We start from the raw sequence: 22090 nt of genomic DNA on the forward strand, positions 1-22090 counted from the left end.
TTGTCTTTATCTCCCGGTGCAGGGAGGGTACCTTTCATATGGGAGATCTATTTCTTGCTTTTAGGGGGACAGAGACAGGAGAGTCAGAGTGTTCCTCTTGCACCAGCTGTTTTGCAAGTAAGTTTCATTAAAAATAATCCACATGCCACATGAGCATATTTTGAGGCAGCCGGCCTTGAGACCCATTAGTACCTTCAATAAAGCTCACCTCCTTCCAGCACTGGTATCCTTTAAGGGACACTTCTGAGTGGAGTCATGTTGTGGCTCAGCCTGACTTTGGAAGTATTCAAATGAAGGCACAGAGGAGCATGTTATAAGAGGGTCCAATTGTAATAATTTGTGTAAAGCCAAGCATATGCTCCTAGCTACATCAGTGAATATATAAATATTGGGGTGATGGAGTAATTATCCACAGAACACTGTATGAATAACATATTTAATTAAGCTGAGCCTCATAGGGGAAGATAGCTTAGATGTCGCATCAAGCTCTCTTCCTTCCTTTGTTTGTAAGTATTTGGTAAGGCTCTGTAAAGTGCAGCCGCCCAAAATTTCACTTTTCTAAATAAACCTGTTGATGAGTCAACCTGAAAGCATTGCTAGAATAGTTAGTTGCATGGTGAGATTGCAGGGACAGTTTACAAGCTTTAGAAATCTGTCTAAAGAATGAAACAGACAAGGCAAAATTAATAAGAAAGAAGCTTAGAGGAGAATTGCATAGTCAAAATAGGCCTTTCAGGTACTACACAAATTCTACATTATGAGTCTGTGAAATGCGTGAGTGAATCTTTTCTTGAGGAATTCCTAACATCCAAGGATTTGGATTCCATTTTGGTGGCACTGTTTTGAAGAGGAGAGAGCTTTGTGGAATTTGTTTGGTGTGTGTGTGTGTGGGGGGGTGTGGGTGTGGGTGGCCCTTATTTCAGTCCTCATGGACTTGTATCTGTGTTATTTTCAAATACTGTTTTTTTCACTCTTGCAGGCTGTGATGACTAATTAATAGGTGATGGGATCAAAAGGTGACCAAAAAAACTATCGGTTGTATCAAACTGATATTTCCCCAAAGGAAATGGAAGAAACACACATGGGTTTATTAGCTTTACTACAGAGTGCATGTGCGAGTGCAGTGATGGAAATGGATTGCAGATCGAGGGGTGGACTGCTGGCCCAACAAAGTAGATCATTGAGAAGTGGCATCCTAACACCACAGACAGGGCTCACGGGCCTGGCTCAGGCTGGCTAGGCATATGCGAAGAAAAGAGAAAACCTTAGGTTTGGTGAGCTGCTTTTCCCCTTCCCTGTGCGTCCATGGTGCTCTCTCAGTGGCATTGGGAAACAAGTCAGCGGAAAAACTTAGTGTACTCACCTATTTCCAAACCCTATGGCATAAATTTCCACGAGAAGCTCAGTACACAGTTTTTCTCCTTTCTTTTGCCAATAGAACAGTTTTGTGAAACAGGTGCTGGTAATACAGACCCATTACCAGCCCATTCCTCAGCTAGCTGTGGGCTTTGGTTATGCTTATGGAGATTTGACCACTGGTGTATTTGGATCCCCCCAAAGCACGTTTAGACTATGTATTCATGCAGCAGAAAGGGCACAGATCCTAAGAGGGGAGGGCAAAAATGAGGTCTCAGGCAGGGAGAGATGGCCTTTTGTGCCACTTGAAAAATGGAGTTTGGAAGCTTAAAGGATTCAAATACAACGTAAACCCTCACTGAGAAGAGAATGAAGTCTAACAGACTGTTTTGTTGGTTTGCAGAAATAGTTGGCAGATATTAAGGGGAGAAAGATGTTATGATCGCTTACCCTTGCAGTTGTAGCTTCCTAAAATGTGTGTTTCACCTTTTGCATTATGAGTACGGCATGGGATTGGGACCCCTGGTTGAGTAGCAGTGCCTAGGGTGGGTAACCTGTCATATTGGACAGCAGCGGCTCTGGGCCAGGGTCCTGGAAGATAGCCAGAGCAGGGTGAGCTGACCTGGTCCTGAGCCCAGGATCGTCTGTAGGGGGGTCAGGGTGGAGCGTGAGGAATTGACCACAGTTCCAATGGTATGCCTGTTTCCCCTAAACTTTTGGGTGCCCAAAATTTTTTGAGAGTTTTAGTCAAGTGGGGGTTGGTTGAGTTGGACTCAGCACTCCTGTCAAGGCCATCTCCGGGGATTTCATCAGCTTTCATGGCCCAGTAGACAAGCCACAAACTCCATGGGACCCCATGACCACTCCTTCCTGGCTAGAGCATCTTTTTAACTCTCAAGAGGTTTCAGAGAACTAATGACCCCCTTAGACTTCCTTGAAGGAAACTGTCTGTCTAAAAATCCAGTATCTTCCTTCCTATTAATCATTTACTCCTGGCGGAAGATAGGATTTTCAAATTGGGAGCCCTTACATTCAGTATGATTTTACGTAGGGCCACTAATTACCACGCCCCAATTTCCCCACCAACAACGTGACGCTACCCCTAGTGAGGAGAAGGCAGAATCCAGATAATCGGCTGATAGTCAGCTGTCAGGACACAGACATTTCTTTATCCTGTTACCAAGCAGTGGTGCAACTCAAGCTACGCCTGCATCCGACACCTGACTGAAACCATTGGAACATTAAAATTGGGAGGAATGAGCCTATTCCAGAACTTGGCATGTAACAGGTGCTCAGTAAAGGTGAGCTAGCTGCAGGGAGGGGGTGGTGTTAACTTTCCTTAGGCATTTTAGCAATAAGTAAATAGTTTCAGATGCAGTTTTAAGTCTCAAAGGCATATAATGTTACATGTTGAAGTTTATTTTACAATCACACCAACTGTTTGATTTAGTGACCAATTGTTTTCCACTCTGACCGCAGGTTTGGTTTAAGAATAGGAGGGCCAAGGATTGGAGAAATAAGAGACGACTGATGCTGAGGGATGCACCACCTGCTACCCTGAACCACCTATACTTTATGGTGTTGGCGAAGCCCTAGAATGCCTTCCTTCTTCACGAGCCAGATTGGGTGCCACTGACCCTAGGCCACCCAGGCTCCCCTTACCTCCTCTGCACTTGTGTTGTCAATAAAGAGGTAAATTGTCAAGGTGTCTTTGCCTGCCACCTGCGATGAGTAGGGTATGTATGCCTGGCCGTTGTTAAGAAAATGCCATTTGAACAGAATGACAAGGAGGCTTCCTTTCATGAGATGACCTCTCCGAGTCACTATCAGCAGGCCCTGCACATCACAGAAATTTCCCAAGTGCCCATGGTGAGCTTGCACTGACCCTTCTATTCTCCCCCCTCCCCACAATAACCCCATCCTCATCCTCACCCTGTCCCTTCAGGACCACAGATATATGCCATACTGGGTGGGGGGAGTCCCTAGTGAGAGAACAAGTGTGTTTCCAGACAGGGGTGCATTCCATTTACGCTGACAAGTTCAGGCTGAACACTTGGAGGGAATCTTCCTAGCAGGCTTTTCTAGGGCTTTATGGGAAGGTGACCATCAAACACTCATCCAGGTGCTCCAAATTCCATCCACCACCCTCCCTTTCTGTGGAGGTGATTGGGGAATATTCTGGCCCACAGGTTCTGCTGCTTCAAACGAAAAATGAGAGGACATTCCAGCAAGGTCACAAAGAGGCTCGTTTCACCTTTCTCCCCTTCCCCCACCAGCCCAAGAATGTGTATTACGCTCCTTTCTCAGCTCAGAAGCTGCCTGTGATGCCTTCAAATGTATCTGGTCACCTCCCATCATCCTTGAGAGAAGCTCAGATCCTGCTGCAGAGCACTAACAGGGGAACTTTTGGTCTAATGCTGCTCAAAGCCAGTGAAAGGAGATGGTCTCCTGAGCAGTGTTCCAGAAGAATCAGTCATTGGAAAGAAGCTGGTGTACCTTTGCTTCACTCCTGCTGTCTTCTTCGTGTGAAACTGCCAAGGTAGAAAATAAAGTGAGTTCAGGAGAGTGAAGTGACCAGGCCCACTTTTTAAAACCACTGAACCCTTGTTTCAGAGTAATTGTTAGCAATGTGAGGCTCCTTTAGTGGAGCTTTATGTTAAAGGCGATTAATTGTGGACACCACAGTCATATGAAGTGATTGCAATGACAAGAGAAGGTGCGATGGTGACATCAGACTTCCCGCTCTGATGGGAGTTAATCAAAGATCAATGATCGCGGTGCTTCTACATTTCCGGTGTGAAAGGGAGGCTCTGTTTTCTTGGGAAAGCATACACTCTTTGCCACGGTGTCCGCTAATTTTTATCCCTTTCTCTCCCGACCTTTCTGACCTGTGGGCGTCCAGTGTCCGCAAAGGGGGGGAGGGGCGTCCGTGTGTGATTTCGGGCTTCTGCAGAGAGGAAGGTGTTGTTACTACCCGGAGACCCCAGGCCTTTCTGGGAGTGGGGGAAATTCAAGATCATTCCCACGTGTGCTCATTCGCATTCTCACCAGGTGACTTTGAAACCAAAATTTGTTATTTCCTAGTGTTGACCACTTTCTTTCTCCTTTAAACACGAGGTTTCTCAAGGCTGTAACTACCCTCAGAACCACAGGGGCTACACAAATAAACTCAAGGACACCGTCAGGCCCAGCTCCGATCCCTTTTCTAATCTGGCCACAGCTGAAAGGACCCCATTCAGCCTTCCCAACCTGAGACTCAAAGCGAGGGAATACTCAGCACAAATCCCTCAGGTAACCCGCACGCCCAATCTGACACACACTAACGGAGAACATTCTTTGTTCATACTCAGGCTGCCTGAAAAAGGGGGGGGGGGTATATTTCCTGTAAGTGGATGGTGTCTTTGTCATATACACTACTTTGTTAAACGTCTCTACTTCATTCTGGTGCCACACGTATTAAGGCCGAGTGGTCGTGTGAGGCATAAGAAATATGCAAAGCAGTGCTATGTATGATAATTTACCCTTTAGCCTAGGTTTGCAAAGAGAGATGGCTTCTAAAATGAATCCCCTAAATGAACCAATGCCCCCAAAGAAGTTCTTTCTTTCTTTTGTTTAAACTTATTTATTTATTTATTTTTGCAGAGAGGGGGAGGGAGGGAGAAAGAGAGGGAGAGAAACATTGATGTGTGAGAGGTACATCAATCAGTTGCCTCTCGCGCACCCCCAACCTGGGACGTGGCCCACAACCCAGGCATGTGCCCTGTCTGGGGATTGAACTGGCGACCCTTCGGCTCACAGGCCGGCCCTCAATCCACTGAGTCAGTCACACCAGCCGAGGCAGAAACTTTTTCTTAATGTTCACTTCAAATATCCCAAAGGTATAGATCACAAATTAATTGTGCTTATATGAAGAAATAACTTCGATTCACAAAATACCTTTAGAAACTGGCAACTGACAAATACATTGACCTTAGCCAGGTTGCCTTTTTAAGTGTTAATTTTGCCTGAAAAGTTAGAAGCACAGTCTTTTAAGGAGTTCAGTAGATTCAGCATAGTATCAGTAGTCTAGTAGTTCTGAATGTAGCCTCACCTTCTAGCGTTTTTCACAATAAAGAACACATGTCAGTGAACTTTCAGATACTAAGGTTGAAGGTCAAATTAAGTAAAAAGAAGGTATGAACTACGTGTTTATGTAAGCTGGATCTTAATTCAGACACACACCATATAATTAGAACATTGGAGATCTGACTTGGAAGTGCCTGACAATCAAAATTCCAAGCAACTATTTTGTCTGCCAAGTGCTTTGAACAAAAGGCAGTGGGAAAGGAAGGGGCCAGAAACAAGTTTTTATTGGGCAATCTAAGATGTGGTCCCTCGAAATAGATGTGAAAAGTGACTTTTTTAAATAAAGAGAAGAGTTCCTATGAATGAATTCAAAACAGGGGAGTGAACTCCTGAGTTGTTTTAAAAAGGAACAGAAATACATTTGCCTGGACTCTGATCAGGTGGGGTGGTGCTGACCATTGGGCACACTCTGAGCACACATATGGAAGTACTGTTTTGCCACACGGTCATTTGGGGCTGGTGTGATGCCTCCAGGAAATGTTGGAGTCCTGAAAGTGAAATAATGAAGGTAAAATAGAGCCCACCACTGGACTTCCTGATTGATAAATTCATCTTGGCCTCTTGCGACTTCCCACAGCCCAGGGCATAGACCCAGGGTTCTCAAAAACTCGAGTGGACACCTCCCAGTCAGTTGCTGTGGTAACATATCCTTCACCCTAAGAATGCTGCACACCATAACTTTTGCTTCCCATTTAAGACTTGCCTTATGCTCCCTCCTCTCATTAAGCCAAGGCAGTAGGGTGTTCCAGTGAAAGTGAATCTTGGCCTCAGCCACCTCCTCTTAGCAGACGCACACTTATTTTCCTTTGTGGAACTCTCGCACAAGATCGCCTTCTTTTGGCAAGTGAGGCAAATGTGGAGTGGCCTGATAGTACAAGGGTGAAAATCACAGAGAACCGGTGTCATTAGTTTATGCTGCTCTTCCAAGCAGAGTTCCTCTTTTTCTTCTGGAGAACACTGTGGCTAAAGGAAGAAACCACTACAGTCTCTCTGTACTGTGGGGACTTTTGTGGGTATCCAGTTCATTCCCTTCATATCACAGATAAAGAGACACAAGCCCAGGGCCACAGTGGGTTGGCCTAGAAGAGAGAACATGCAGACTTTGTTCCAGAGGAGGCCAGGCTCTAGGTGGCCATGTTCTCCCCTGGCCCAGAGTCGCCTGGGTATGGGCACCGGACACCCAGGTTCAGCTCTGCAACACTTACCACCTCCATCCTGCAGAGAACCCTTTCTTTCAATGGGGTGTTAACTCAAGTTTTCTCACTCAGCCTCAGCACCAAGCCATTGCCCTGCCCCATCCCCCGGGCATTCAGCATCCTGGTGTTCACTCTTCCTCAGCAAACATCAGAGCCTTGGGAGAGGGATGTAGTTTGTACTCATCCCACGAAAGGCTGAGTGTGAGTTCATGACATTTCCTCCCATGTACTTGCAAAGCCAAGCCTGCCACCTGACAGCACAGCTCGGGAACAACAGCCGGCTCTGCACATGTGACGAATTAACTTTTGTAGGAAAGCAGGCTGATGGCTTGGGAACCTTCGTTACGCCAGCAGGAATGCAAAAGCCTGTCTGGAAGCACATCCTTTTGTTTTTCACAAAAGAAGGGGCACAAGTGATTTAAAAGGTGGTGTCCAGGCACAGGGGGCATGGTGGTATTCAGGCACAGGTAGCATAATGGTAGACCTGGCTCCCCCCAAATCTCAGCCCCCAGACAAAATGGGGTCCTGTATGAAAACTGCAGAGCTGGAACATGGTTTTCTCTTTCAGGCCCAAGAATCTTGGTTTGAGGTGGGGGTGGGGGTGGGGGTGGAGGCAAGCAGAGTCCAAGGAGGAGTCTCTGTCCTCATTCCGTCTGAACATTGTAGAAAAAGGAGTGAAGTGAAAGATATTTTGAAATCTGAAGTGGAAAAAGAACTTGCGCAGACCTAGGAGAAGAAAGAGATCCATGTCAATAACTGTGCACACAGCTTTTGTCCCCATAAAACTAGGTATAGGTATGGGGATATGGGTGGTAAACTGGATTGGGAGGTGGACAGTGGGAGGTGGGCTTTATAAAGGAAGGTACAGAGAAAGGAAAAACTCAGGTTCATATGCAAATAAGTCCTTAACATCTTCCACAGGTCCCCTCACAGGGTCAAGCAACAGAGCTGTCTTTTTCTCTGGCCTACCTTCTGTTTAACTCCGATGGTCACCTTAAGGGTTTTCACCAGGATTGAAATACTCACAAGGAAGGAGGGAATGTTAAGACAGGGAGTGGGTCTCAAAATGTGATTGTTTCTGGCCCGGTCCCTAGTCCCAACACCCCAAGAAATATCCAAGTTTCACCTCATCATTCTCACCAGAAGAAATTTGCAAGGACATCACATGAGTTTCATAGACCCACCCAGTCCCATCGAAACCTCTACTCCAACAGGTGTTCAGGCAGAAATACTGCAAGGTGCTAAATTAGTCCTTGCATATTCTGTTTAACTGAGGACTCATTTTAGTTCCTTGCAATGTTTCTGGGTAAAATTAAACAGATTGAAATTTTGGACACTGATGAGGGATTATTTTGTGTGTTTTTGTTTACCTGTACCATTGAAATGAGTTCCCCTTTCTCCTCATTGTGTCCTTTTTTAATTTATTTTTTATCTTCCCCTGAGGACTTCTTTTTTTCATTGCTTTTAGAGAGCAGGGAAGGGAGAGATATAAATATTGATACTATAGTGTAGCATCAATTGGTTGCCTCCCACATGCACTCACACCAGGGATCCGCGCCGCCTTACTTGGGATCATATGCATCCGGACTGGTGGTCGAACCCACAACCTAGGTATGTGCCCTGACTGGAAATCAAGCCCACAGCCTTCTGGTTATGGGGACGATTCTCCACCCAGCTGAGCCACACCGGCCAGGTACATTGTGTCCCTTTTCGTTTGATTCATTTACGCTTCCATTTATTCTGTCTTAGAGCTTAAGGCCATATATAACATGTCATGTGCATACAGTGGAATAAGAAAAAAAAAGTTAACTGTGGATTAAGCTGTCCTTTTTTAAAAGAGAAAGTGATCTTTTCCCTGGGTGAATGGTAAGCAGCCTGTAGACACAGTATTATCAGAATCTAGAAGTCTTGCACTTTAAAAAGCAAGACAAGAGCAGACCATAAGTATGGTCAGAATTTCTGCAGGTTTGAATCCAAAGTTTTTAAGCTGCCCATCTAAGCTGAAATCTAAGACCATTTTGCCCTTTTTCTCCTTTGCCCAAAATGTCATATACATCCAATATTGCCTTACTGTCTTTGCGATTTTCATGCTAATGTGAATCCCCCGTGCACATGCATTGAAAGTTTGATTTTCTCCTGTTAATTTGTTTGATTACTGACCCAGCCTAGAAGAACTTAGAAGCTGGGATTAAAAGTACTAGAATTTTTTACCCCCGTCAATGGCAAAATTGCATATTTTTTCTTTAAATCGTGCCTGAGCTATTTAACCATCATGTCCAGGAGATTTGTTGAATCACTGTTGTTCCTGGCTCTGCATGGTGAAGCGTAAACTGGATTCCACCCCTAACTGTGTCTTTACTTGCGGCCCCCTGGGCTCAAGCCTCTCAGGACCACTCTCCGCAGCCAAATTCTCTGGGCAAGAATCTTTCAGAGGAAAACCTTACATACATTCTTTATCCTCACTAGCTTTGGGAAAAGCTACTTGCTTTTATTCTACTTGATGGCAAAAGAAAATGCAATGTGGTAATTACCACTGATTTTTTTCAGACGTTTCATGTTCTAGTTCAAGCCTCACCTATTGTAAGAAATGATTAATAGGATTTTTATCACATTGCATGGTTGTGAGTCACTTTTAAATGCATGGAAGCACAAGTGTATAGGTGTATGCTTGTGTATGGGTGGATTTAGTATGTATGTATATTGTTGGGGCCAAAAATAAATTCTTGGGACAGGGAGTCTAACAAAGAGACTTGCTCAGATCCTCCCTGTCTGCCATACTTAATTCACTCATGCTAAGGTGAATATACTGAGGCTCCCCTCCTGAAGCAGGGTTTTCTTTCTTTATTTTTTATTTTATTTTATTTTTTTTTTTTACCCTAGCTGGCGTAGCTCAGTGGATTGAGTGTGGGCTGTGAACCAAAGTGTCGCAGGTTCGATTCTCAGTCAGGGCACATGCCTGGGTTGGAGGCCATGACCCCCAGCAACCGCACATTGATGTTTCTCTCTCTCTCTCTCTTTCTCCCCCCCTTCCCTCTCTAAAAATTTTAAAAAAAAGATTATTAAAAAAATGTTTTTTAATCCTCACCCGAGAACATTTTTTTCACTGGGGGTGGGGGTGAGGGGGAGAGAGGGAGAGGGAGAGAGGCAAACAGCAATTGGTTGCATTCTTGTGTGTGCCCCAACCGGGGATAGAACCCTCAACCTAGGCATGTGCCCTGGCCAGCCAGGGCTGAAGTGGGGTTTTCTATTGAGTCTTTTGTTTCTTTTTTAAGAAGCTTAAAGTTACCAATATCCCAAAAGGCATATATTGGAGTGGCAAACTCTGGTTTCCCTCAATGTGTATGAGTATTTTGTGGTTTCTCAATTAGATTGCAAACACCTTGCAGTTTATATGTTTCTTACTCCCCAAAGCAATGCAATGTACACAACAGGCATTCAATAAGGACTTCTTGATTGGTTAGCAAATATAGATGAAGGGCGATGGCCTTGACCAAGGCCAATGTGCCTGGGGACTTTAACCAGCTGAACATGTTCAGGGTTGGCTCCATTCTCTTATTTTCACCCCAGCCCATCTGGCAGTCCTGAGTGACAAACTCTGAGGTAGCAAACATCTTTCCAGAAAGGGTCTGGCATTTGCTTGGTGGTCTTAGATGTGGGCTGAGAAACAAATCAGCAACCGGCTCTCCTCTCTGTCTGAAACTGTCTGTAGAGTTTCTGTGGAAATCTTCTCTGAGTTGCAAAAACTCTTCACCCCTGTTTCTTTCTCCTTCACAGTTATCCTTTTCCTCCCTCTCATTTGTGTGTGTGCATGTGTATGTATAACTCAGTGTTCATGTACTGTAAACAAGGGCCAAAGTATAACCAAGTCATGTAGAGAAAGAAAACACATGAGTTAAAATGACATACGAGTATATTCTGGAACAAGCCAAATAGCACAGCGATAATATGAGAGTTCAAAGATGGTAGAAATTGCATTCAGTACAAGCCTGGAAGCACACATGGAAGAGGTGGGCATTAAGAGGAATCTTGAAGTAGGGGTGAGAGTTCTTACTGGCCTTCCCCAAATAAATACTTCCCCCTAGATAACAAAGTTAACACACGATAATTGTGACTCCTGTAGAAAGTATGAAGGAGTCAAAAATAAAATGAATTACACTCAGCTATAACCTTGTCTAACCAAGGTTATATCTTGTCTATCCTTGTCACCCTTGTCTGTCCAAGGGTGATAACGAAAACTATTTACTCTTTGTGATCCCTTAATTTCTTTTACAAGTACTGTATTCCACATACCATCTGATATTCTATATCTATGTGATCTAACATTTTATCACAAACATTTCCTACATTTTAAAACATCTTTTTAAAGTCTTGACTAAATGGTTGTATAGTACTGTACCAGTGTGTGAGGTTTTGTTCTATGCCACCAAGCAATTCTCCAATCCTCAGTGGCTGCTTGTAACAGAACAAACGACGGTTTGCCTGCCTGCTGCAACAAAAGCCCATGCCGTGAGGTAGGTGACAGTGCAATAGGAAAGACGTTTTATTCAAGTGCAGTGCAACCTGGAAGAATGGTGGACTCCCATCTCAAAGACCATCCCTCCTTCCTGCTCAAGCTTGCAGTTCTTATAAGGATAGGGAGGGGAGAGCTTTCTTCTATCCAAGTATCTTCCTAGCTTTTGGCACCTCCAGGCCCGATCCCTTCTCCTTTCTAGCCTTTGGTGCCACTCACTGTAAGAACCTCTCCTTGCCACCATCTTTGCCAATGGGGGAGATTCCCCAGCACCCCAACTGACTGTCCACTATAACATGCTGACTGAGTGTCCCAAAATTTAACTAAATTCCGACATTATCAAGTGTCAGATCCCATAGGTTTGAGCGTCAGTTTCACATGACTGTCCCCCTCACTTCAGATGCCAATCACAAGTCCAGATTATTACCTGTCCTTCTGACCAACTGGCTATACATGGAAGTTCCCACAACCCCCTCTTCAGATTTGACTAATGTGCTAGAGGGGCTCACGGAATTCAGAGGAACATTTACTTACATTTACCCACTTATTATAAAGGATATTATAAAGGACACAGGTAAACAACAAAAGCAACACGTGCATAGGGTAAATCATGTGGGAAGGGGTAACTTTTGATGCGCTCTCTGGGCAGGCAAATCTCCCCACACCTCCATGAGTTTGCCAGCCTGGGAGCTCAACAAATCTTGTTGTTCAAGAGGGTGTTTAAAACTGATGAATTAATTTTTTGTTGCAGTAACATTGGTTAATAACATTATATAAATTTCAGGTATACCAGAATTCGATACCTGCACACTCCACTGTGTGCTCACCACCAAATGTCTAGTTTCCACCTGTTATCATATATTTGATCTCCCCTTACCCATTTCACCCTCTCCATCCCCCTTCTCCTCTGGCAACCCCATTCCGTTGTCTATATCTATGAGTTTGTTTTTGTTTTGTTAGTTCATTTGTAACTTCTTTGTTTTATATTCCACCTATGAGTGAAATTATATGCATTTTTGTCCTGTTCTTTCTGACTTCTTTCACTTAGCATAATACTTCAAGGTCCATCCATGTTGTGGCAAATGGTCATGTTTCCGCTTTTTATGGCTGAGTAATATTCCATTATATATGTTTCATGTCTCCTTTAACCATCCATCCATTGATAGGTTGCTTTAGAGCTTCATCTGCAGTGTCCCCACTGCCCCTTCCCAGGGAGCCTGAAAGTTCCAACCCTCCAATCACTTGCTCTTTCTGGTGACCAGCCCAATCCTGAGGCCATCTAGGGGTACCACCTCAAGTTATCTCCATAGCATAAACTCAAAAAGGGCTCCTAATGAATGACAAAAGACACTCACATTGTTATGGTAGAAACTCCCAGAAACTCGATTCTTCTTGTTGATGCGGTAAAGAATTACAGGCCAGCGAGCCTATTACCATGCAAGTAAAGCTTATTAATGCTAAGTTCTAATAGGAAAGCACAAGCAAAGGTGGCTAGAGCAAGGGTGGCCAGAGGCCAGGTGGCTAGAAGCCAGGTGGCCAGCAGAGAAGTGGCCAGGAGCCCCCCGGGCTGAGGCCGGCTGGCCAGGGATCCCCTGTGTGACGAGAGAGCCACAGGACCAAGAGAAGGGGCCAAGAGAGAGAGTCCTTTATTTGGTGGGGTGGGGTGGGGTGGGGTGGGGGTGAAGAAGTTACATTTTGAGTGGCAGGTAAAGGTAGTACCAGCCTTCTGGGGGAGACGTGACTACCCAAACGTAGGTATGGGTGGGGGTCTCTTAGCCCGAATCCTTATCTTGCTCCAGACTCTATTTGTTCATGTTGCATACGTGACAGGAGGCAGGCAGTTAACCAAAGTTGTTTTAGGGGCTTCTCTTTGGGCACTGTGGACCCCTCCCCTTCCCCCATCCAGGCCTTGGGATGAAGACACAGTCTCAAGGTTTTCCTGTTCCCAGCTAGTGGAGATGATACACACAGACTTTCCAGGGCTACCCCCCTCCTGCACTATCATAGTTTACTTGTTGTTTGGGACACCTGGCAGCCTAATCGGACCAGGCTCAGGATTTCTGGGTCAACGTGTGAGCTTTTGCTTTTAGCCTCCCATACTAAGTTCTTGGTCAGATTGTAATGGTGAGGGCCCTGCCTTTATTTCCCCTCTGGCTGCTCATTCCACCATGACAATATCGCTCAGGAAACTGTAAGCGCTTGGAGAGCTTTGTGCCAGGAACCAGGGACAAAGAACAAATCTACTTTTTATTATGTCACAACTTACTTTTTCATTCTTTCCCTCATTCAAGCATTCAAACCATATTTATTGTCAACCATTTAACCACTGTTGTATTTCAGGGTCAAGCACAGTGCCTGGCACTTATTAGGTGATAAGTATTTTTTTTTCTTTTTAAAGTATTTTATTGATTATACTAATGTAGTTGTCCCATTTTTTTCCCCTTTATCCCCCTCCACCCTGTACCCCCATCCCACCAGCACTTTCCCTCCTTAGTTTATGTCTGTGGGTCATACATATAAGTTCTTTGGCTTCTCCATTTCTTGTACTATTCTTAACCTCCCCCCATCTATTTTGTACCTACCAATCATGCTTCTTATTCCCTGTACCTTTTCCCCCATTCTCCCCCTTCCCCCTCCCCACTGATAGCCCTCCATGTGATCTCCATTTCTGTCATTCTGTTCCTGTTCTAGTTGTTTGCTTAGTTTGTTTTGGTTTTTGTTTTTTAGGTTCATTTGTTGGTGGTTGTGCATTTGTTGTCATTTTACTCCTAATAGTTTTGATTTGCTTCTTTTTCGTAGATAGGTCCCTTTAACATTTCATATAATAAGGGCTTGGTGATGAGGAATTCCTTTAATGTGACATTATCTGGGTAGCATTCTATTTCTTGAATGAATGAATCGATGGCCAACACTGCTGGTCAGATACCATAATTTAGTTGGCCGTTTTTTCACTATTTGTGTAACCAGTTTGTCTTTGTGCATAAATCCTCGGTGGAAAGAATTTGGACAGAGTCGAAGGAGGAAGAGATATTTTAGGCAAATTGCTTAAAACGAACATGACACAGAAGGATAAAAAATATGGGAAAGCAAATACATCAGGTTGGTGAGAGATGAGGTAGGGGAAAAGTTATATAAAGTTTAGCCAGAGCTAAAAGTTATAGTTCCCCAAATTTGTACACCAGTTAACAAATCATGGAGTACCTTCATGAACTCCATGTCACATAACTTTTTAAAATTTTTATTTTATTGTTGTTCAAATACAGTTGTCTGCATTTACCCCCCGCCACTACCCTCCCACACCAGCCATTCCCACCTCCCTCCCCCGATCCCACCCCCCTTGGTTTTGTCCATGTGTCTTTTATGTTTGTTCCTGAAAACACTTCCCCCTTTTCCCCCCATTATCCCCTCCCCCCTTCCCTCTGGTTGCTGTCAGTTTGTTCTTAATTTCAGTGTCTCTGGTTATATTTTGCATGCTTGTTTGTTGTGTTGATTAAGTTCCAGTTAAAGGTGAGATCATATGGTATTTTTCTTTCACCGCCTGGCTTATGTCACTTAGCATAATGCTCTCTGGTTCCATCCATGCTGTTGCAAAGGGCAGGAGATCCTTCTTTCTTTGTGCTACGTAGTATTCCATCGTGTAAATGTACCATAGTCTTACGATCCACTCATTTGCTGATGGGCACTTAGGTTGCTTCCAGTACTTGGCTATTGTAAATTGTGCTGCTATGTACATTGTCCATGCTACCCAAAGCAACTGATAGACTCAATGCAATCCCTATGAAAGTACCAGTGACATGCTTCACAGATATAGAATGAACGATTCAAAAAATTTATATGGAACCATAAACGACCCGAATGGCTACAGGAATTTTGAGAAAGAAGGACAAAGTAGGAGGGATCACAATACCTGATATCAAACTGTATTACAAGGCCACTGTAATCAAAACAGCCTGGTACTGGCATAAGAACAGACACGTGTCACATAATTTTTACAATGGCATCATCTGCACTTTACAAATGAGAATACTGTGAATCATGGAGTTTGAGTGACTGAGGACACACAGTCAGTAAATAGTGGATATGGAACTGGGTTTGAATAATATGCTTAAATGTGGGGGGTCATATTGAGCACAATGGAGAGTAATTAGAAGGTTTAATTAACTATTATTTTTGTTACAACTTTTGATTTAGAAATACAGCGGTAGTCAGTAGGTTAATTTGTTCTGGAACTCGTGAGGAGCGTCGAGACCAACGAGTACCAAATGATGAAGCATTTTCTGTTGCAGGGCAGTGTCATGACTCATACAAGTTCTACCAAGTGTGACACGTCCTGAGCAAGCACTGAGTGATGAAACATTTTTTTCTTGTCAACACATGACGAGTACAGGGTTTGATGAGTTCTGGAGCTGACAAGTACCAAGGTATGACTGTAGCTTACAACTTACAAGAAGTTGGTAAATAGTACATAGGGATCCTGCATGCCATTCATGTAGCTTCCCCCAATGGTAACATCATATGTAACCATAGTATATTGTCAAAGCCAGAAAACTTTGGAATTGGTACAATACTATTAGCTTAGAGTTTCTCAAGCTGGGCACTAATGACATTTTGGAAGGGATCATTCTTTATTGTGGGGGACTCTGCTGTGCATTGTAGGATTTTTTTAGGGCCCTTCCTTGTTCTCTGCTCACTATATAATAGTGAGATACCCCATTGTGACAACGAGGATTATCTTGTGATGGAATGAATGAGAATTAATGAAGAGAGAAGTGTCAAGGATGATTCCAGGGGTTCTGGCTTAAAACAGAAGATAACACCACTTACTGAGAGGAATATGTGAAGGATCAAGTGTTGGGCACAGAGAATAACTTTGACCATGGATGTTGTGACTTTGGGAAGCCAGTGGCCTTCTAGATGCTATAGGAGAGATAAGCACTGTAGATGTTATACAGAAGCTTGTTCTTTGTATGATTGGAACTAATGCTAAATACTCTTGACACTCACGGGTAGAAGCTGAATTTCTAGAGCACCAAAAAATTCACAGGAAGTAACTATCCCCACCACTTAGCTCAATAGCTGTTGGTACACAGTGGGGAGAGCTTTGTAATCTGGTTTCTCAAGCACTGGGCAACAATTATATGAATGTTGATGCAAATGAATATGAAGAAAGCATACAGACAACGAATTCAAAATGCTTATGCACCTTTTAAAATCTATTTTTGAGGAACTGACATCATATGTGCTTGGGTGGACACATAGAACCGTTTTTCATTTCTGGTGAAAATAATTGGAAATGACTGAAGTAGAGTTCTATTTATATTTTTGGTGATGTTGGCGTAGTGGTGTTTAGGAAGGGTAGGGTGGGATGGAAATGAGGATCTTAATTCATTTTGGCAGTGTCCTTATTTGCCCAAAGGGGAAAGATCTGGGCATTATTCTCCTACAGCAATGATATGGAAGCAGGGTTCTCCTAAGGAGTCATCAGAGCAATGAGCCAAGGTGTATAGATGGTTAGTCATAGGCAGGATGATATACAAGCTTAAGAATTTAAAAAATATGTTCTCTTGGCATATTCCAGGTCCCACATTTGTTCAGCTGTAAACATTTGATGATGATCCCAACTCTGGAAGGAAGGGTTCTCTAGTGATAGGAGGGAACCCGCTCTAGGCTGAGGCAAACTAGGGTGGGGTGGAGCTTCTGGAGTCACTAGGAGTGTGCAGCAGTGTTGTCTGAAGCATGCCTTGTCTGTGCCTATCAGAACTAGTGGGAGGGGTCAGCCTGGATGGATGAGGATGGATTTTTTAACTGAAGGGGAGCAAAAGTTGCCACCCCCAAATACGCTACATTGGCATATTGACTATTTTGAATTTAAGTTACTTGAGAAATAGCCAGTACAAGAACAGCACACACGCTGACCCTCCTCTGACCCCTGAAAGCAGAAAATAAATTTCCCATGTGAAAGGCATTACCCCTGTACCAGGAAGTTGTCCTTATCAACAGAGATAGGGAATTTAGAGCTGAGAACTTTAGAGCTTTTCTAAAACACTGTTTTATCAGCTAAGGAAGAAGCCACATCAATATAGAAAACTTTCCAGAGGCAAAGTGCCCTGGTCGGAGGGACACTGAGCTGTCCCATTGGGTGGAGCTAACTGCTTAGAAGCTGGGCTTGCACTTGTAGTGGGAGTACTGGGTGTCAGGTCTGATTTCCTTGCCTGACACCTGTGACACTCCTCCAGTGCCCACTCATGGCTCTTCCTTACCACCCCATGCCTCGCAATCCTGTAAGGAACCCTGTGCAGGACACAGCTATGGGCTGATGGGTGGGGCTGTTGGGTTGGCACCCAAGTTAATCCAGGCAGGGAAAAATGGTAAGGTTATCCTGAGTTTGCTGGCCTCAGACTCCCCTTTTACAATAGAAGTCCCCGCTTCTGGACACTCCCCTTGAAGCGTAGGCATCTTTGTGATAGGTGACCACTTATTTGGATTGGCATACATCCTGCCTATGGGGCAGACATAGGACCAAGTTACTTTTGGAGAAACCTAGACCATATCAGCTCACAAGAGCCTGGAAGTATCCAAGGAAAGCCAGAGGTGTTATGCCCAGTGTGACCACTTACAGCCGTAGCCTGGCACAAATCAAGCAGGGGTTCCCGGCAACTACAAATATCTGAGGTAGGAAAACAAGGCTGCCCAGCTCAAGGCAGCCCCAATAATAATCCTTAAAGCTGATCTTGGCCTCCAGCTCTGGCTCAGAAGAAAAGGAACCCCCAGGAGAGAGAGGCCCTCTCCTGCTGTTGTTTTTAAGTGTTTGGTAAACCGTTTTTCATTTCTGGTGAAAATAATTGGAAATGACTGAAGTAGAGTTCTATTTATATTTTTGGTGATGTTGGCGTAGTGGTGTTTAGGAAGGGTAGGGTGGGATAGAAATGAGGATATATATATATATATATAAATGATCATATATATATGATCACCACAGTAAGTCTAGTTACAGTCACCATATAGTTCCAGAAGTTTTTCTTGCGATGAGAGCTTTTCAAATTTGTTCTCTTATAAGATGGCCACATAGGTAAATGTGGTACACACTTCCTCCCACCACCACATCATGACTACAACTATAGAACAACCATCACTCAGAACTACCTGAAACCTGGCTGAATGTAAGTCCTACAACTAGGGGATTAAAGAAGCCACACTGAGACCAGTAGGAGGGGTGGAAGCGTGGAACGGCTGGCCCCGCACCCACATGTGGCAGACACAAATTGGGAGGGAGATCAGCTTCAGAGGACCACCTGAGGAGCGAGGTGTCCAGGCCCCACACCAGGTCTCCTAGGCCAGGGCTCCAGAGCCAGGAAGAAAAGTCCCCATAACGTCTGAGTAGAAAAAACCAGTGGGGATTGAGGCTGAGGGAGATGGGGATGTTCTGGAGTCCCAGGGAGTTCCTCTTAAAGGGACCCTACATCAACTTACCTGGACTCACTTCCTCTGAGCTCCAGCACTGGAGCAGCAGTTTAAAAGGCACCAGAGACATATGGGGAAGAACTGAATTGTCCTACATTGGGAGAGCTAGGAGGCAGCTTTCTCTCAGATACAAGTGTCGACAGAGGTCATCGTTCCTTCGATGAGCCCTCCCCCCACAAAGCCTGCAGGCGGGCCCCATATCTGACACTCCATCCATGAACCTGGCTCACACTGTTTGCCCTACCCTGGTCATTCCCCGAGGTCCCATCTCACCCAACTTTCAGACCCAGCCAAGCAGTTTCCAGTGGCTTTTCCCCAAGAATGGCCTCTCCTGGCTCATGCTTCAGATTTTCCGAAAACCTCTCAAACAAGCAGCACCCGACCTCAGCATGCTCTGTACCTCTTGCTAAGTGGCCCCGGCCCCAGCACTAACAGCAGTCAGCCTTGGTTTGCAGCTTGGCTTCACCTGGGCACCTCCAAGCCCAGCACAAGTAGCAGCCATCTGCAGATCACTCTGTAACTCATACCAGGTCACCTCGAGCAGAACATAGGTGGCAGTTGACCTTGGGCTGGGTCAAGGGACCTCCTGGGAGGTACATCCCAAGCCAGCACATCTGGTGGACAGCTTCAGACCACATTGAAGCACCACCACCCAACCACCTCCACAGATGACACAACCAAGGGGCAGACTCAGCGGACACCAGAGCCCCACAGAAGTTAAGTCCTGCTCCGGGGGTGGGCCCCTATACAGCTGATCCTCCACAGTGGTTGATGGTCACAGCCAGTCCTTGCAGATTACCAGCCTCAGGGTAAATCCCTTCCATTGACCTGCAAACAAAAACCAAGGCTCGACTACAAGAGGAGGGTGTACTCAGCCTACATGGTAGATAGATGCTACCTTGAGTGCCCAGCTTGAGTGATGGGGAGGTTGTGCCATTGGACCCTACAGGATACATGCTACATTAGGCCACTCTACCAAGCCTGGGAGACATAGCACCTCTGTGTAATTCAGAGAAACAAACACAGAGAGGCTGCCAAAATGAGGAGACAAGGAAACATGGCCCAAATGAAAGGACAGAACAAAATGCCAGAAAAAGAACTAAACAAAATGGAGGCAAGCAGTCTACTAGGTGTAGAGTTTAAAAACACTGGTTATAGGGTGCTCGATCAACTAAGTGTGAACCTCGACAGCATAAAAAAAGGACCATTCAGAAATGACAGATACAATAACTGAAATGAAGAGTAATTTGCAGGGGTGTACAACCTACGGCCCACAGGCAGCATGCATCCCAGGATGGCTATGAATGTGGCCCAACACAAAATGGTACATTTACTTAAAACGTTATGAGATGTTTTGTGATGACGTGTTGCAATGTATTTAATGTGTGGCCCAAGACAGCTCTTCTTCTTCCAGTGTGGCCCGGAGATGCCAAAAGGTTGGACACCCCGGAATTTTACAGGGAATCAACAGTAGAGTAGATGAAGCTGAGAATCAAATCAGCAATCTAGATTGTAAGGAAGCAAAAAACACCCAATCAGCATGGTAAAAAGAGAAAAAAAGAACCCCTCAAATGAATATAGTATAAGGAGCCTCTGGGACAACCAACATTCGCATCGGGGGGTACCAGAAGAAGAGAGAGTGCAAGGAGTTGAAAGCCTATTTGAAAAAAAACAAAAAAAAACAAAAAAAAAACAACCAGTGGCAAAACACTTCCCTAACATGGCAAAGGAAATAGACATCCTAACATGGTGAAGGAAATAGACATACAAGTACAGGAGGTGCACAGTCTCAAACAAGACGTACCCAAAGAGACCCACACCAACACACATCATAATTACAATGCCAAAGGTTAAAGACAAGGGGAGAATCTTGAAAGCAGCAAGATAAAATCAGTTAGTTATCAGAGAGCTCCCATAAGACCGTCAGCTGACTTCTCAACAGAAACTTTGCAGCCAGAAGGGACTGGCAAGAATCCAAAGTGATGAAAAGCAAGGACCTGCAACCAAGATTACTCAGCAAAGCTATCATTTAGAATCAAAGGACAAACAAAGAGCTTCCCAGACAAGAAAATGCTAAAGGAATTCATCACCATCAGACCAGTATGATATGAAAAGTTAAAGGATCTTCTTTGAGGAGGAAAAAATTAAAAAATATGAATGATAAAATGGCAATAAATACATATCTATCAACAAATGAATCTGGAAAACAAAAAGAAACAAACAAGGAGAACCAACACCGACTCATAGATACTGAGGACATTTTGATTGTGGCCAGATGGGAGAGGGTCCGGGGAAATGGGTGAAAAAGGTGGGGGGATTAAGAAGTACAAATTGATTGTTACAGAATAGTCATGGGGATGCAAAGTACAACATAGTGAATATAGTCAACAATATTCTAATAACTATGTATGGTGTCAGATAGGTGAAAGATTTATCAGGACGATCACTTAGCAAGTTACGTAATGTCTAACACTGCCATGTACATCTGAAACTAATAATGTATGTCAACTCCAACTGAAAATTTTTTAAAATGAAGCTAAAAAATAAAATTTATTCTCTTAGTAACTTTCAAATACTCAGCACAGTATAATTAACTATAGTCACCATGCTGTACATTATATCCCTGTGACATTTATTTTGTAAGTGAACATTTGTATGTTTTGACTTCCTTCACCCATTTCTCCCAGAAGCTACCCATTCTGGCAACCACAGATCTGTTTTCCGTATGTATCAGCTCAGTTATTTTTTGTTTGTTTAGATTCCACCTATTGGATCATACAGTATTTGTCTTTCTCTGACTTACTTCACTTAACATAATGCCCTCCAGGTCCATCCATGCTGTCACGTCACAAATGTCAAGATTTCATTCCTTTTTATGGCTGCATAACATTCCATCATATATATATATATATATATATATATATATATATATATATATATACACACACACACACACACACACACATATATATGTATATGTATGTATATATATATATATAGAGAGAGAGAGAGAGAGAGAGTATATATACACACACACACACACCATATATATGCACAATATATATAAGTATTTTTTTCTTTATCCATTCATCCACTGCTGGACACTTAGGTTGTTTCCATACCTTGGCTATTGCAAATAATGCTGCAGTAAACACAGGGATGCCACTTGCTAACCTTGTTCTAAAATGCCCAGTTCCACTCCCCTGCCTTAGGAACTGGTGATAGAATTGGGATCTCCTAGTTGAGGAGTAAGGGTGGCAAGGACCTAGAGTGCTTCTCAACCCCAGGCAACATCACCTTCCATCTGGAATCCTGATCCAGTGTTGGCTGACTTTGCCCTAAATCCAGGATGGTTGGCGGGTGGGGGAAGGTTGACACATGCAGAATTGGCAATGGTCTGCATCCTTCCCTCCAAACTACTGGCTGGGCAGAAATTGAGATT

At 44.1% G+C, this 22090-nt stretch overlaps 1 non-coding gene and 1 pseudogene across 1 annotated transcript; both read right to left on the reverse strand.

The window, feature by feature from the left end:
* Positions 1 to 22090, reverse strand: part of LOC118498396 — a 42902-nt pseudogene that overhangs the window by 19173 nt on the left and 1639 nt on the right.
* LOC114505890 lies at positions 17849 to 17970 on the reverse strand. Its single transcript, XR_003685340.1, has one exon.

The sequence above is a fragment of the Phyllostomus discolor genome, chromosome X (genome assembly GCF_004126475.2).
Source record: "Phyllostomus discolor isolate MPI-MPIP mPhyDis1 chromosome X, mPhyDis1.pri.v3, whole genome shotgun sequence".
NCBI lineage: Eukaryota > Metazoa > Chordata > Mammalia > Chiroptera > Phyllostomidae > Phyllostomus > Phyllostomus discolor.